Raw genomic sequence first — 13,307 nt, 5'->3', positions numbered from 1 at the left:
CTCTCTGCCAGGACCCAAGACGTTTGTTGTGGGGCTGCTGTCATGGCCCCCCTGCACCCTGGTCTCCTGAAGTGGCGTCCAGCCTGTCCACCGTGACTATTTATGGTAATTGCTGCAATTTATTCTGCAACCCTGGGCTGGACGTCCGGGTAAAATGCTATCTCGAGTAAGTCATTACTCAAAAGACTTGTCCTCAAGAAGGGTGAGTCAGGAGTTGCCTGGTGGCTTCATGGTTAAGGATTTGGCACGGTCACTGCTGTGGTTCAGGATCAATCCCTGGCCCAGGAAACTTCTGCACAGCACAGGTGCAGCCCAAGAAAACCAAAGAAGGTAGAGTCGGTGAAGCCATCTGATGATGGAAAATGTGAAGGCCTCTCGCACTCAGGGGTCCATCGGGACCTTGATTTTATTTCCTTTACAGCTGAGCTGAACCCCCTCAGGATAGAAATCCAGGGCAGAGGCCTACATGCTTCCAGGGCTTCTGAGAGCCCCAAGCAACCATTTTAATGGGAGGGATGGCTGAGGGATGGTTCAGACCACACATTGACCCTGGCCCCTCACCTTGACCCAAGGCCCCAGAAGTCGGGGTGGGGCAGGAGAAGGCCAGAAGAGACCCTGCCCACCCCACCCCATCACCCCAGAGGCCAGTCTTCTCCTCTCTCCATGAAGCCCCATTTCTCCTTGGAAATTTCCAGCTCTAGAGAACCAGCGTAAACCCCCTGATCAGGCCTTCTCGCATGCGTTTCCTTCGCTTCCTTGCAGGGTCTCCCCACTGGACTCTCGCCACCAGCAAATCAGATCCGAGCCGGGCCTTTGACCCCCTGGGTGGAGGGAGGGGAGAGACTTTCTAGAAACAGCTTCTTCTCCTCTTTCCATCAGGAATTATTTTTAAAGGGCACCCAGCGGCCCTTCCAAACCCCGAGGGGGAATAAGCCCTTAAGGCTGTTGTTTATTAACAGCCCTTGGTGTCATTAGCAGCCAGGCACGTGGTAAAATATAGATTAGAGGGGGAAAGCCAGGCATCGCACTACCATTTGTCCTGTTCCGAATGTCATTACGCGTTCCATCGCGGCGTATTACGGAGATGATTAGTGGCATCAAATGACTTCTGAAAAATGATTATGTGCCATTAAAAGCATTAGTCTGTCTGAAACCAGCACAAACAAATGGCCGCGTACGGATGACTCATTAGTTGGGGAGGCTGGCTGATGCGACAAGAGCGGCCGAGGTGCCAGGCAATTAGCGCTGCCTGCGGGTGGTGGGGAGGGAGGCTGGGGCCACCGAGCCCAGAGCCGTGCCCAGGCTGTAGGAGCCCTGGGCCTCTGAGAGGCAAACTTCTCCTGGGGAAGCCTGAGGATGTGGTTTGCTGAGAGGCTCCTGCCCTCCCCACCACTATGTGGAAATGTCACAGCCGGCCCCAGTATAAGGAGCAGAAATGGGTGGATATTTTTGCCCGGTACAGGAAGCCAGATTTGGGGAGAAACAGAGGTAGCAGTGAGACAACGGCAGGGACCTAAGCGGGCAGATAGAACACAGTGGAGGTCCTGGGGGGAGTCGTATTTGACACCAGGAAAAAAAGAAAAAAAGAAAAAAATTGGCTTGGGGATTCGTGATGTAATTTACACTGACAAGAACACATAGAGAAGCTATAATTTGGAAGATTAAAAAACAGTTCTTGAACATATACCCATAAAATAGCTTTGATGTGACAGCAAGAGAAAGAAATAGCAAGTAAAAAAGGTTGTCTTTGTCTAGTTGTGAAAAGTAACCGAGCTTCAACCCCAGTTCTTGGCGTGCTAATGGCGATTCATGTTGAATCTTGCCCACCAGGGGGGCAAAGACTTGGTTTGGGGAAGAAGTCTGGGGTGGGGCTCCCTCTCTCTTCATCTTTTTTTTTTTTTTTTTTTTTTTTTTTTTTTGCTTTTTAGAGCTGCACCTGCAGCATATGGAAGTCCCCAGGCTAGGGGTCAAATCAGAGCTGCAGCTGCTGGCCTACACCATAGCCACAGCAATGCTGCATCCGAGCAGCATCTGCAACCTACACTGCAGCTCAGAGCAATGCCGGATCCTTAACCCACTGAGTGAAGCCAGGGATTGAACCCACAATCTCATGGATGCTAGCTGGGCTCGTTACCTCTGAGTCACGACAGGAACCCCTCTCCCTTCGTCCTGACACGGGTCCAGGCCTGTTCTGTGGGTGCTCATTCCCAGAGGGGCTGCCTCAAAGCAGATGGGCACCTTCTGCCACTGGCCAGGTTCTGGAAGTTGTGGGTCTCCTCTCTCTCTCCTTTCCCTTCCCTCCCTCCCTTCCTTCCTTTTTTCCATCCATTCATACATTCACACCATCCCTGCCCTTGTGGAGGGTGCGGGTCGCATCAGGGAACCAAAACTAGGGACACTGAGCTTTATTTGCAGGCACCATCCACATCTCGCAGGTGAGGAGGTGGGCGTGGAGAAGTCGCATCCTTGGGAGGCTAGACAATCAAGCTCCAGGCTGACCCCACAGACCCCTGAGCTGGAATTGCCATCAACTTATCTGGGTCCCTCTCGGCCACCACATAATCCATGCCGCCTTCCCTCCCATGGCGACAAGGGGCCCTGGCGTGACCCCAGTTACAAGGATTCAAAGCATCCTCAGCTGTTTCCAGTGGAGAGAGCAGGGTCTCGCCCACTGGACTTCTGTTTTCTCCATTCAGAAAGTCATTTGAGGTTGTTAAGGGCCAAGTCCAACCATGCAGACTCCACGCCTGTGGTTCTCAGCACAGCTTAGGAGCAGCGCCCAGGCTCAATCCCACCATGTGGAGAACCACTGGTCCAGCCCTGCCCCGGCCAGTTACGGATCGGGAAACTGAGGCTCAGAGAAGGGCAGGGATCAGAGCAGAGTCAAAAATCTGCTCCGTGAGGATGCAGGTTCCATCCCTGGCCTTGCTCAGTGGGTCAAGGATCCAGCATTGCTGTGAGCTGTGGTGCAGGTCACAGATGAGGCTCGGATCTAGCATCGCTGTGGCTATGGCATAGGCCGGCAGCTGCAGCTCTGATTCAACCCCTAGCCTGGAAATTTCCCTATGCCACATGAGCAGCCTTAAAAAGAAAAGAAAGAAAGAAAGAAAAAAGATGACCTGGGCAGAACCAGGCCAGGAGCCAAATGCTCCCAAAAAGTATATGCCCCCCCCTCTGGACTTCCCTCTCTCTGGAGTCCCCCAAACTCTCCCTCCCACCTGCCACTCCCAGGCCGACTGCAGTCAAGGCCCTGGAGAAGCCAGAAAGCTGTGGCAGCTGAACCTGGAGGCTGTCAGTGCTGACTGACACCTGTCACAACCCCAGCTGCTCTCCGGCGCCCGCAGGCCCAGCCCCCGACAGCCTTCATCTGCTCTTTGCTGCCTTTCTGTTTCCAGAGCTCAGAAGCGTCCACCAGCTCCAAGATGTGGCCAATTTCCAAAAGCCCTTCGTCTCTCTCTTCCCTCCAGGCCTCGCTGGGGACAACGACCGGCTCATTCCAGAGAAGCCCAGACACGCCGTTCTTCATCTTTATCGAACTTGGCTTTGCGGTTCTTGTTGCTTTGCGGCGGGTGGGGGGTGGGGGGATGGCTGCGACAGATGCTCCGAAGTGCTGAACAGAAATTGTTCTCTCCCTCTGCTCCTCACCTCGTTCTATTAGAAAAACATGAAATCTCTTTCCTCCACTTGTTTGTTTGCTTTTTTTTTCCTTCTCTCGAAGACAGAGAGCAAAGTGATATTTGATGACGGCTCAGTTTGTGTCTCGGCTACAACAGGTCATGAATGTCTGCGAGGTTAGGCTGTCGAAGATCAATGAAAAATAGCCATTTCTACGACACACCACACCACACACACACACACACACACACACACACACACTTCCAGGGTCAAGTATCCTCTATCTCTATCTCCCTGACACTCGAAAAAATTATTAAGGCTCCTAACAGTCTGGAAGTTCTTCAAGATGTGTAATTTCAGACTCTGCTGCTGCAGCTCAGTCTTTTTGAATCAAACCAATTCCCATCCTCTCTGCAGAGGCACAAGAGAAACAAGGCCGTCTCTCTTCCAACAACTGGTCCCAGGCAGCCTTCTATCTGGTCGGGACCCTGGTTTCAAGGTCTGCTATTCTGAGAAATGCTGAAAAGCCTCTGGGGCGCCCGGCAGCTCAAAGCATTTGGTGTCGTCTCCTTGTCTACAGAACATTCCTCAGGAGCAGACCAAGAAGGTGGCAGACATGGCTTGAAAGATCCAAGGGCTCTACCTCTCCAAACAGAATCTCCCATAATTCCCAAACTCTGGGGAATGACAGAAACACCTACTGACTCAGCAGGTGTTATGGACTGAGTGCCTGTGACTGCCCCTCCAACCAAAAATTTGTGTGATGAGTCATTAATCCCAGATGTCGCGGTATTTGAAGATGGGGCCCTTGGGAGGTCATTAGGGTTAGATGAGGTCATGAGGGTGGGGCCCTGGGGATGAAATTAGCGTCCTAAGAAGAAGAAGAAACCAGAGCTCTCTTTCTAAACACTACGTGAGGACATAGCAAGAAGGTGGCTGGTCTGAAAGCCAGGAAGAGGGTCCTCAGCAGAACTGGCTCCTGCCACACCCTGATCTTGGACTTCCAGCCTCCAGGAGACTGTCGAAGCCCCTAAGTCTATGATATTTTGTTACGGCAGCCCCAGCTGAGGATGCCGGTGCATCTGGGGAGGAGCCTGGGGATCTGCAGTTGCTAACAAGCCTCCAGGTGGGGCGGATTCAAATTTTTTTTTTTTTCTTTTTTACCGTCCTCGGCATATGGAGCTCCCGGGCCAGGGGTCAGATCCTAGTCACAGCTGTGACCTACGCCACAGCTGTGGCGGGCCGGGGATCGAACCTGCATTCCAGCACTCCCAAGATGCTGCCGATCCTGTTGCGCCACAGCAGGAGCTCCCAGGAGGTGCTGATTCCAACACTATTGGCCCACAGACCACACTTTGAGAAACATGCATCTTTTTTTTTTTTTTTTTTTTTTTTTTTTTGTTGTTGTTGTTGTTGTTGTTGCTATTTCTTGGGCCGCTCCCGCGGCATATGGAGGTTCCCAGGCTAGGGGTTGAATCGGAGCTGTAGCCACCGGCCTACGCCAGAGCCACAGCTATGCGGGATCCGAGCCGCGTCTGCAACCTACACCACAGCTCACGGCAACGCCGGATCGTTAACCCACTGAGCAAGGGCAGGGACCGAACCCGAAACCTCATGGTTCCTAGTCGGATTCGTTAACCACTGCGCCACGATGGGAACTCCGAGAAACACGCATCTTGACTCTCCAAGTAGGTACCGCCTCATCTTGCAGTGGCTCCTGTCTGCCTGAGCGATGAGGCTGAGGTGAAGAGCCTGGCAGGTGGAGTGTGAACAACACACAGTCTTCGGAGTCGGACTGACCTGGGTTGAAGGCTGCCCTGTGACTTTCTAGCTGAGAATCATTTAACAGGGTGCCTTTCCCATCTATTACATGAGAATGAAAATGCTTACCTCATGAAGTTCATCTGCATCGTGCCCAACTCAGTGGAGACATGCTGCTTTATCTAGGTTTGCTTGCCCATGGCTTTTAGGGGGAGAGAGGAGAAGGGGGTTCTTCAGGAGCTTGGGGTGGTATTGCCCAGGCAGCTCCATCACTGTTTCATGAAACCCTGAGTCCCCACATGTCCAGGAGGAGCCATCTGGATTCACTGACAGCTTCCCCCATCAGCACAAATCCCCTAGTTTCCCAGCAACTGGGAAGGATGAATGAAGCATGGAAAGGGTCAGCAGCTTCAACCGGGCAAAGCCCAGGAGACACATCCCACTGACCAAGGGATTCCACTGCCTCCCACCCCTGGGCAAAAGGGACAAGCAAAGAAAGCTCTCCTCTGTTGGCTGAGCCCCAGGGGGTCATGAGCCTTGAACCAAAGGAGGGCTTGTTCAAGAACCAAAATTTGGGTTGTTGCCTAGGAGGATCTTCAGAGAGGATTTTCAGACAGAGCTTATGTGCCCAAGTACTAGCAATAAAACTGACCCTCATAGAACATATCACTGACTATGTCCCAAGCCCTGGTTAAGTTCTTTGCACATATTAAGTAACTGTCCCATGTGATGCTCTTATAGTTGCTCTTTTATAGAAGAGGCACCTAGGGAGAGAGACATTAAGACACTTTCCCAAGGTCAGCAGCAGAGCCAAGATTGAGCCCAGGCAGTCTGGCTCTCAAGTCCATTTCCTTATCTGCAACATCACACCAAGAGAAAGAGCCTTGGCTGTCAGGGGATCAGGCAGGTGCTTAGACTTTCTGAAGCTTGACTGTGTCATGCATTGTTTGTAGTTTGGAGGAAAAGTTTTACTTTTCATTTTTCTTTAGTTCTTGCTGAAATTCCTTTGGGAAACTCTAACTTCTATCAGGGAAGTGTTGAGGGGAAGCAAAAGGAGAGGGAGAGCGAGAAAATAGACGGATAGATAGATCATAGATAGATAGGATTAGATATAAAGAAAGAAAGATTGATAAATAGATAAGCAAAAGAAAGAAAGGAAGGAAAAGGGAGGGAGGAGGGAGGAAGGAAGGAAAGTAAGAAAGAAAGGAAGGAAGAAAGGAGGGAGGAAGGAAGGATGGAAGATGATAGATCATCGATCATAGATAGAGTGGATAGGTGGATAGATATGTGGGTGAATGGGTTAGTTGGTGAGTAGGTGGGTTAGATGGGTGGGTGGAGGGGTGGGTGGATGGGTTGGATTAATGGGTAGATGGGTGGGTGGGTAAATTCACGGGTGGATGGATGGAGGCAGAGAAATACAGATCCATATCCAAAACTCAGGTTACGAAGAAAGAGAGTGGGGGTAAGGAAAGGGAGGACCCCTAAGCGAAGCCTGAGGGTCACCACAGAGAACAGAATGAAGGCATAAGTGGCCCTCCCCCTACCAAGATCAGTCAAAATTCCACTTCATTTCCAAGACCCATCAGAACTGTGGTGTACTGAGTGCCCTCACAAAGCCACCATCAGATCTACTAGGAGGGGGAAGTGGGAGGCTGTGGGGATTGTGTTACTTGTTTTTTTCCTGAAGGGAGCCTACGCTGGAGCTGGGTACCCTCCTAAGAGGTCGTGCTGACCGGCTGAGGGCAGCAGCACTGCTGGGGAACGGCTTCCAGGAGCAGAAACTGGAGGGTTGCCATGGGTTCAGGCGTCCTGGCTCACACAGAGTGGTTGCCTTGGGGACGCTGGAAAAGGCAGCATTTCTGGCCAGCCCAGGTGTGCAAAGAGAGACTACCGGGGGGGGGGGGGGCGGAATAAGAATTGCCAGGCCACGTGGAGAGGGCTGCAAAATCACTCACATGGCAGCTTTATCTGTCTATAAGAGATGAATGGTCTCCACAGCTCCCACCAGCTGGGCAGCCAGGATAAAGGGGGTGGGGTTGGAAAGTCCTTCGTTGCAGCCCCATTGGATCCAGTAACTAGGGTTTGAGCAATTTGGAGCCTGCTTAGAGGACTCCAGTAAATGCACACCTGGAGATTTGCACCACAACGAGCTTGGAAATGAGTGGGAGGGGGTATGGCCAGCTTTGTCCTCCAGCCAGGAGGGACAGCCGCCCCCTAGAGGTGCTCCTTGGTCATGTGTCTTGCCTAATGAAGTCCAAGACGGTTTGCCTGGCCATTTTCTTTTCTTTTCTTTTCTTTTCTTTTTTTTTTTTTCTTTTGTCTTTTTGCCTTTTCTAGGGCCGCTTGCCAGGGCATATGGAGGTTCCCAGGCTAGGGGTCTAGTCGGAGCTGTAGCTGCCAGCCTCCACCAGAGCCACAGCAACGCGGGATCCAAGCCACGTCTGCGATCTACACCACAGCTCACAACGCTGGATCATTAACCCACTGAGCAAGGCCAGGGATCACACCCGAAACCTCATGGTTCCTAGTCGGATTTGTTAACCACTGCGCCACGATGGGCACTCCCATGCCTGGCCATTTTCATCATTTGCACCTGCAGTAAGTCACAGACTTTTTTTAAACCACTTTTTAATTGAAGAGTAGTTAATTTACAATATTGTGTTAGTTTCAGGTGTACAGCAAAGAGATTCATTTAGACATATATATATATATATATATGGAAAATAATCTGTGAAAGAATATCTCTCTATATATAAAGACATATATAATGGAAAAGAATCTATGAAAGTATATATATATATTCTTTCACAGATTCTTTTCCATTGTAGGTTTATTACAAGATATTGAATATAGTTCCCTGCTCTACACAGTAGGTCCTTGTTGTTTATCTCTTTTATATATAGCAGTGTATATCTGCTAATCCCAAACACCTAATTTAGCCCTCCACCCCCTTCCTTTTTGGTAACCATGAGTTTGTTTTCTATGTCTGTGAATCTATTTCTGCTTTGTAAATAAGTTCATTTATTTTCGTTTTTTAGATTCCACATATAAGTGCTATTACATTGTATTTGTCTTTCTCCGCCTGACTTATTTCATTTAATATGATAATCTCTATGTTTGCAGCAATGCCGTGTTCCTGCAAATGGCATTATTTTATTCTTTTTTGTAGCTGAGGAATACTCCATTGCAAGGACAGATCCTTTTAATGAGGGAACCCAAGGTTTCTCCCAACCGAGGAACAGATTCAAGTTATCCAAGAGGCCACACAGCAGACAGCTAATGCAGTTGACTGTTGGAAGATGGAGGAGATTGCACCAAGAGCCAGATATTCATACCAGCTGTGGAACGCTGGCTGCCCATGCATCTCCTGCAAACAAGCAGACCCACTTCTGTTCCCACCTCTCTTCAGCTGCCTCCATGACCATCTCCCACCATCAACCTGACAAATGCAAACCCAGTCCGGTGATGTACTTTCACTGAACCGAAATTTCCCTCTCTGTGGCTTTTTCCCACATTGAATGCGCTTTGGGTGGGATGCACCTACTGACACCTGCAGAAGCTCTTACTGCACAGGTAGGTAGCAGGCAGCTCTTCTCAGAAGGTCTGGTTTGGCCACATGGATCTCGTGCACTGACCCTCTCCTTATATTTCAACACCTGTGATCACCACTGGCTGCTATTACAAACGACCAAGACCCACTGTACCAAGAGCATAACCATAACCCTGCACCAACAGCATCTCCCTTTTTTAAAGCATCTCCTGGGTGCCTCCTATGTGGATGCTTCCCATGCATTTCTTAGAAATTCTTATAGCATCCTCTTGGATATGTAATGTGACTCCCGATTTATAGATGAAAAAACTGAGGCCTGAAGAAAAATAGCCTGGATTGATGCCATGGCACAAGGAAACAGGCTCTTGGTAACTATTTTTCAGTCTGCTTAGGAACTTTCCAATCGTCAGGACTAAAGGATAATTTCCCCCCAAAAAAGACATCATGACTCTCCTACTTCAACATTAGAGCTTTTATTTGGCTTAATATTAGTAAGAGAACCAGGCAGAAGTTACAACTAATCCAAAAGAGAACTCTAAAAAGCATGAATTTATATGGACTAAAGGAACGTGGAGGTGAATTTACAAATAGACAGAAACTCCCTCCTTCCTCAGGGAGGTGGGAAATCTATTGAACCGCTGGACACAATTTATTTGCATGTCTATAGACAAGAATTATTTTGCATTGCTATCAGTTATCCACAATTTACAAGACTGTAAAACAGCATTGAGGTGCTGAGAGGCTAGAAGCAGACAACCTGCAAGGGTGTGCTCTCCACAGCCTGTTTTTTTTTGTTGTTGGTTTTTTTTTATCAGCAACACCCCGTGATCTTTGGGGGCTTATTCCAGATTGCCTCATGGAAAGATGTACTTGAACCAGCTCTAGACAATCTTAGTATCTCACTCTGCCTGGTAGCAGCAATTAATATAAGGAGTGAGCAATCAGAGTCCTCCCCAGGGGCTAATTCATAGCCTCAGGGAGAAAAAAATAATGATCTCGGCCGGTATGGTCAAGCTAAGGCTGCCAGCCCTGCAGAGGGAAAGTTTCAAGAGGAAGCCAATTCCCAATGTGCCAGGCACTAGGTCATGTGCCTTATATGCGCTAATTCATTGAATTTTCATGACAGACCTACAAGGAAGATTCTATTGTTCCATTTTACAGATGAGAAAGAGAGGTTCATATAGCAAAGGACTTTGCCCAAAATCACATCTCTGGTAAGTGGCCAAGCCAGAGGCAATCACAGGCCATCAGATTCCAGAGTCATTGCCTGAAGCTCTGTGCTTTCCTGCTTTGTAAAGCATTCTGCAAAGGAAAGCAGAGGTAAATAACTATGGGCTACGATGGAGAACAAGACTGCAGATGGGGCTGAGGACCTGTTCCAACCCCAGAGGTGCTGAGGCCGGAAGGGGTTCTTAGAAGGTTCTAGAGCTGCCCCCCCCCAATCTTCAAGAAACCCCAGTATCTTTTCCAGCTACCAAAGCTAATCCCCTGTCACTTTTTTTTTCCTTAGGCGCCTTTGAGTTATACTTTTTTCCATGAAGAATCTTGACTTATACAGCTATTAAGTGACAAGCTGAGTTTTAAAACCTCACCTGCCTAAAACACATAGCTGTCTCTTTCAGTTTCCTCACCTGCAAATGGGGCTATTATTGTACCTACCCCGCTGGGTTATTGTGAAGATTAGGTACATCAATCCATCCAAAGCTCTGAAAAGATTGCCTGGCACCTGAAGTTCTCAATACAAGTTCCTTTTATTACCAGCTCTATTTGGCAAATGGCTCCATTGAGCCAAGGATGTCATGAACTTGGCCCAAAGTCATGCACTTGTCATATTTATTATAAAAGGGCAGGGTCAGCAATTGAACCCAGGCAGTGATCAGAGACTGTTTGCTTCACCTGGACCCTGGGAGGGCCCTCAAGAAGTCGCCAAGCCCCTCCTGCCCAGAGCAGAGGGGGCTGCTGTCCTAGGAGCCTGAATCAGGCAGGGCTCCAGGGCTGGAGGCTGGAGCTGAAACAACCACAGGCAGGTGGGCCTCCCAGAACTGAGGCGCAGCAGTGAGCCGAGTGGTGGGGCGCTGGCTCCCACTCAACTGGGATCTGATGCAAGTGGCCCTGCTCCCATCGGCCTACCCAGGTGTCCCCAAAGCACCGCCATACCTGGCCTGTGGATGCTGCCTCCACCTCTTCTCCCTGTCATTGCCACCGTATGGAAACATAAATTCGGTTAATGTGTCCAAAAAAGAAAAATCAAAATGTCAGATCTGCAGAGATGGTTCAATTGAGGGAATATTGATTGTCACAAAGAATATTCTCACTTTATTCACCTACTTATTCGACTCCCCTAGGCGCATATGAATTCATCAAATATTGTCACAGCACATAATAATGCTCGTTCCCGAAGCTGTGAATGCTTGGGCTTCGGTCCTGCACACCGTGCCTGTCCCAGTTGGAGTGATGGCAGCAGGGCGTGGAAGGAGGGAAGGAAAAACATTGCCAAGGCATCGTTATGGCATTTTCCCTAAGACAGTGCCTGGGCTATGGTTAGTCTGGATCCAAAGGTGGGAGCTCCTGGAAAAATTCAGACATACTGGCTGGGCTGAGGCCACTGCTTCCACCTCTCTGCCTTCTCCCCTGCCCACCTTGAAGCAGGCAGCTGAAAACAGCTGGATGGATTCCACCATCTTTCCCATCACCGCACCCCCTGGCTGAATACCAGTTCTGGAACCTCCCAGCCACATGCAGAAAAGGACCTTTCCAGGAGTTAGACTCAACCCAGAAGAATAAAGATGCTAATCACTTTGGGCAGCTGCCCGTCTCTCTGCCTGGGGTTCAGCAACACACCCCCTTCAATTGCTGGCTTGATTGGATGTCTTGGCTGGCATCCCCAACAGGTGCATGGAGTGGGGGACTTTACTCCCAGGAGCCTTTGCCCCCCTCAGAAGGAGAGGGGGCTATGGTCTCAGCAGAAGAATATCAATAGGAAACTATGGTGAGAAGACATAGCTGGCCAGAGCTAGTGATGGGGTAATTAATTCTACTTAAGTAAAATGTTACTAATAATCAAAAGTACTAATTAAGAAAAATTGGATCAGCTGTTGTCAGTGCAGCACACAAGCTGGAGCTTTGATGACACATTTCTTGGGCAGCAAGAGCAGATGGGACTAAACTCAGCAGACACCATCATTTGGGGGCTCAGGAGAAGCCAGAGGAGCTATGAGCCAGAGAGAACCTCATGAAAGGACGCAAGATGTTTCAGGATGTCTGGTAAGATGGCAGGTCCAGGAAGCTGGAGAAGACTTCAGGAGACTGATGTAGGCTGGAAGAATCCAAAAACTGGCCCCACTATGGCCACTCTCTCCAAAGTCCAGGAAGGCTGTGCTGGATGGAGGCAGCAAAGAGCATCTCTGGGGTCATGGAGAGATGCTGAGGTGAGATGGACTCTGGTGGCCAGTTCAGTGAGGAGAGAAGAGACAGGGAATGAGGCCAGATCAGGGATCAGGCAGGGACAGGCTCTGATGGTCAGCAGGCAAGTCTTCAGAAGTCCAAACTCAGGTCACGTGAACAGACAGCATAGAAGGATCTAAAACTAGAGGACAGAAGCACTAGGGTTCCTCACATGACCCTACAGATGTGGGTTTCTTTGCTGCGGGGGCTGTTTTGTGTATCATAGAATGTTTAGTTGCATCCTTGGCCTCCAGCCACTAGATGGCAGTAGTATCCCCCAGTAACAATCAAAAATCTCTCCAATCGTTGCTAAATGTCCGCTGGGAGGTAAGGGGCGGGGGCGCTGCCCCAGGTTGAACACCACTGAGCTGGTCTTTTAAAATAAATCAGCGGAGTTCCCCGTCATGGCTCAGTGGTTACCGAATCCAACCAGGAACCATGAGGTTGCAGGTTCAATCCCTGGCCTTGCTCAGTGGGTTAAGGATCTGGCGTTGCTGTGAGTTGTGGTGTAGGTCGCAGACGTGGTTCAGATCCCGCGTTGCTGTGGCTCTGCCGTGGGCGGTGGCTACAGCTCTGATTCGACCCCTAGGTTCCCACCTCCATATGCCACGGGAGCGGCCCCAGAAAATGCAAAAAGACAAAAAAATAATAAAAATAAATCAGCAACTTATAATGAAGGTGTATTGCTTATTCCTCCCAAGGCAAAAGGATTCTATCCCATCATCTAGGTCCCAGACTCCTTCCAGCCCACTGACCCCTAAGCCCAGGTCCCTCCACTGGATCATTCACATCCAGCTGGACCACGAACCAAGGGACAGAGTGTGCAGGATTGTTGGGGCCAGCCCTGGAAGTGTCTGTCATCACTCCTGCCCCCAGGCCGCTGGCCCTACCTAACCACAAAGGGTAAATAGGACCCAGCAGGCAGCCCAGACAAGCC

The 13,307-nt window shown here is 49.8% G+C and overlaps 1 long non-coding RNA gene across 2 annotated transcripts; it reads left to right on the top strand.

Annotated features, from left to right (window-relative positions):
- Positions 1 to 7,325: 7,325 nt before the first annotated feature.
- On the top strand, positions 7,326 to 13,043 carry LOC146398015 (uncharacterized). 2 transcript variants are annotated; one of them, XR_014820357.1, is made up of 4 exons: positions 7,326 to 7,974; positions 8,546 to 8,949; positions 10,088 to 10,140; positions 10,437 to 13,043. It is a non-coding gene; the product is annotated as an uncharacterized LOC146398015 (long non-coding RNA). The 2 variants fall into 2 exon arrangements; XR_014820356.1 differs by having other exon boundaries at positions 8,546 to 13,043.
- Positions 13,044 to 13,307: the final 264 nt, after the last annotated feature.

The sequence above is a fragment of the Sus scrofa genome, chromosome 12, assembly GCF_054392235.1.
Source record: "Sus scrofa isolate SSC_HxYL_T2T_F1_AM1 chromosome 12, Sscrofa_HxYL_maternal_Yorkshire_Landrace_v2.0, whole genome shotgun sequence".
NCBI lineage: Eukaryota > Metazoa > Chordata > Mammalia > Artiodactyla > Suidae > Sus > Sus scrofa.
The sequence above is the reverse complement of the archived record's forward strand: the minus strand, read 5'-3'. Positions and strand labels throughout refer to the sequence as shown.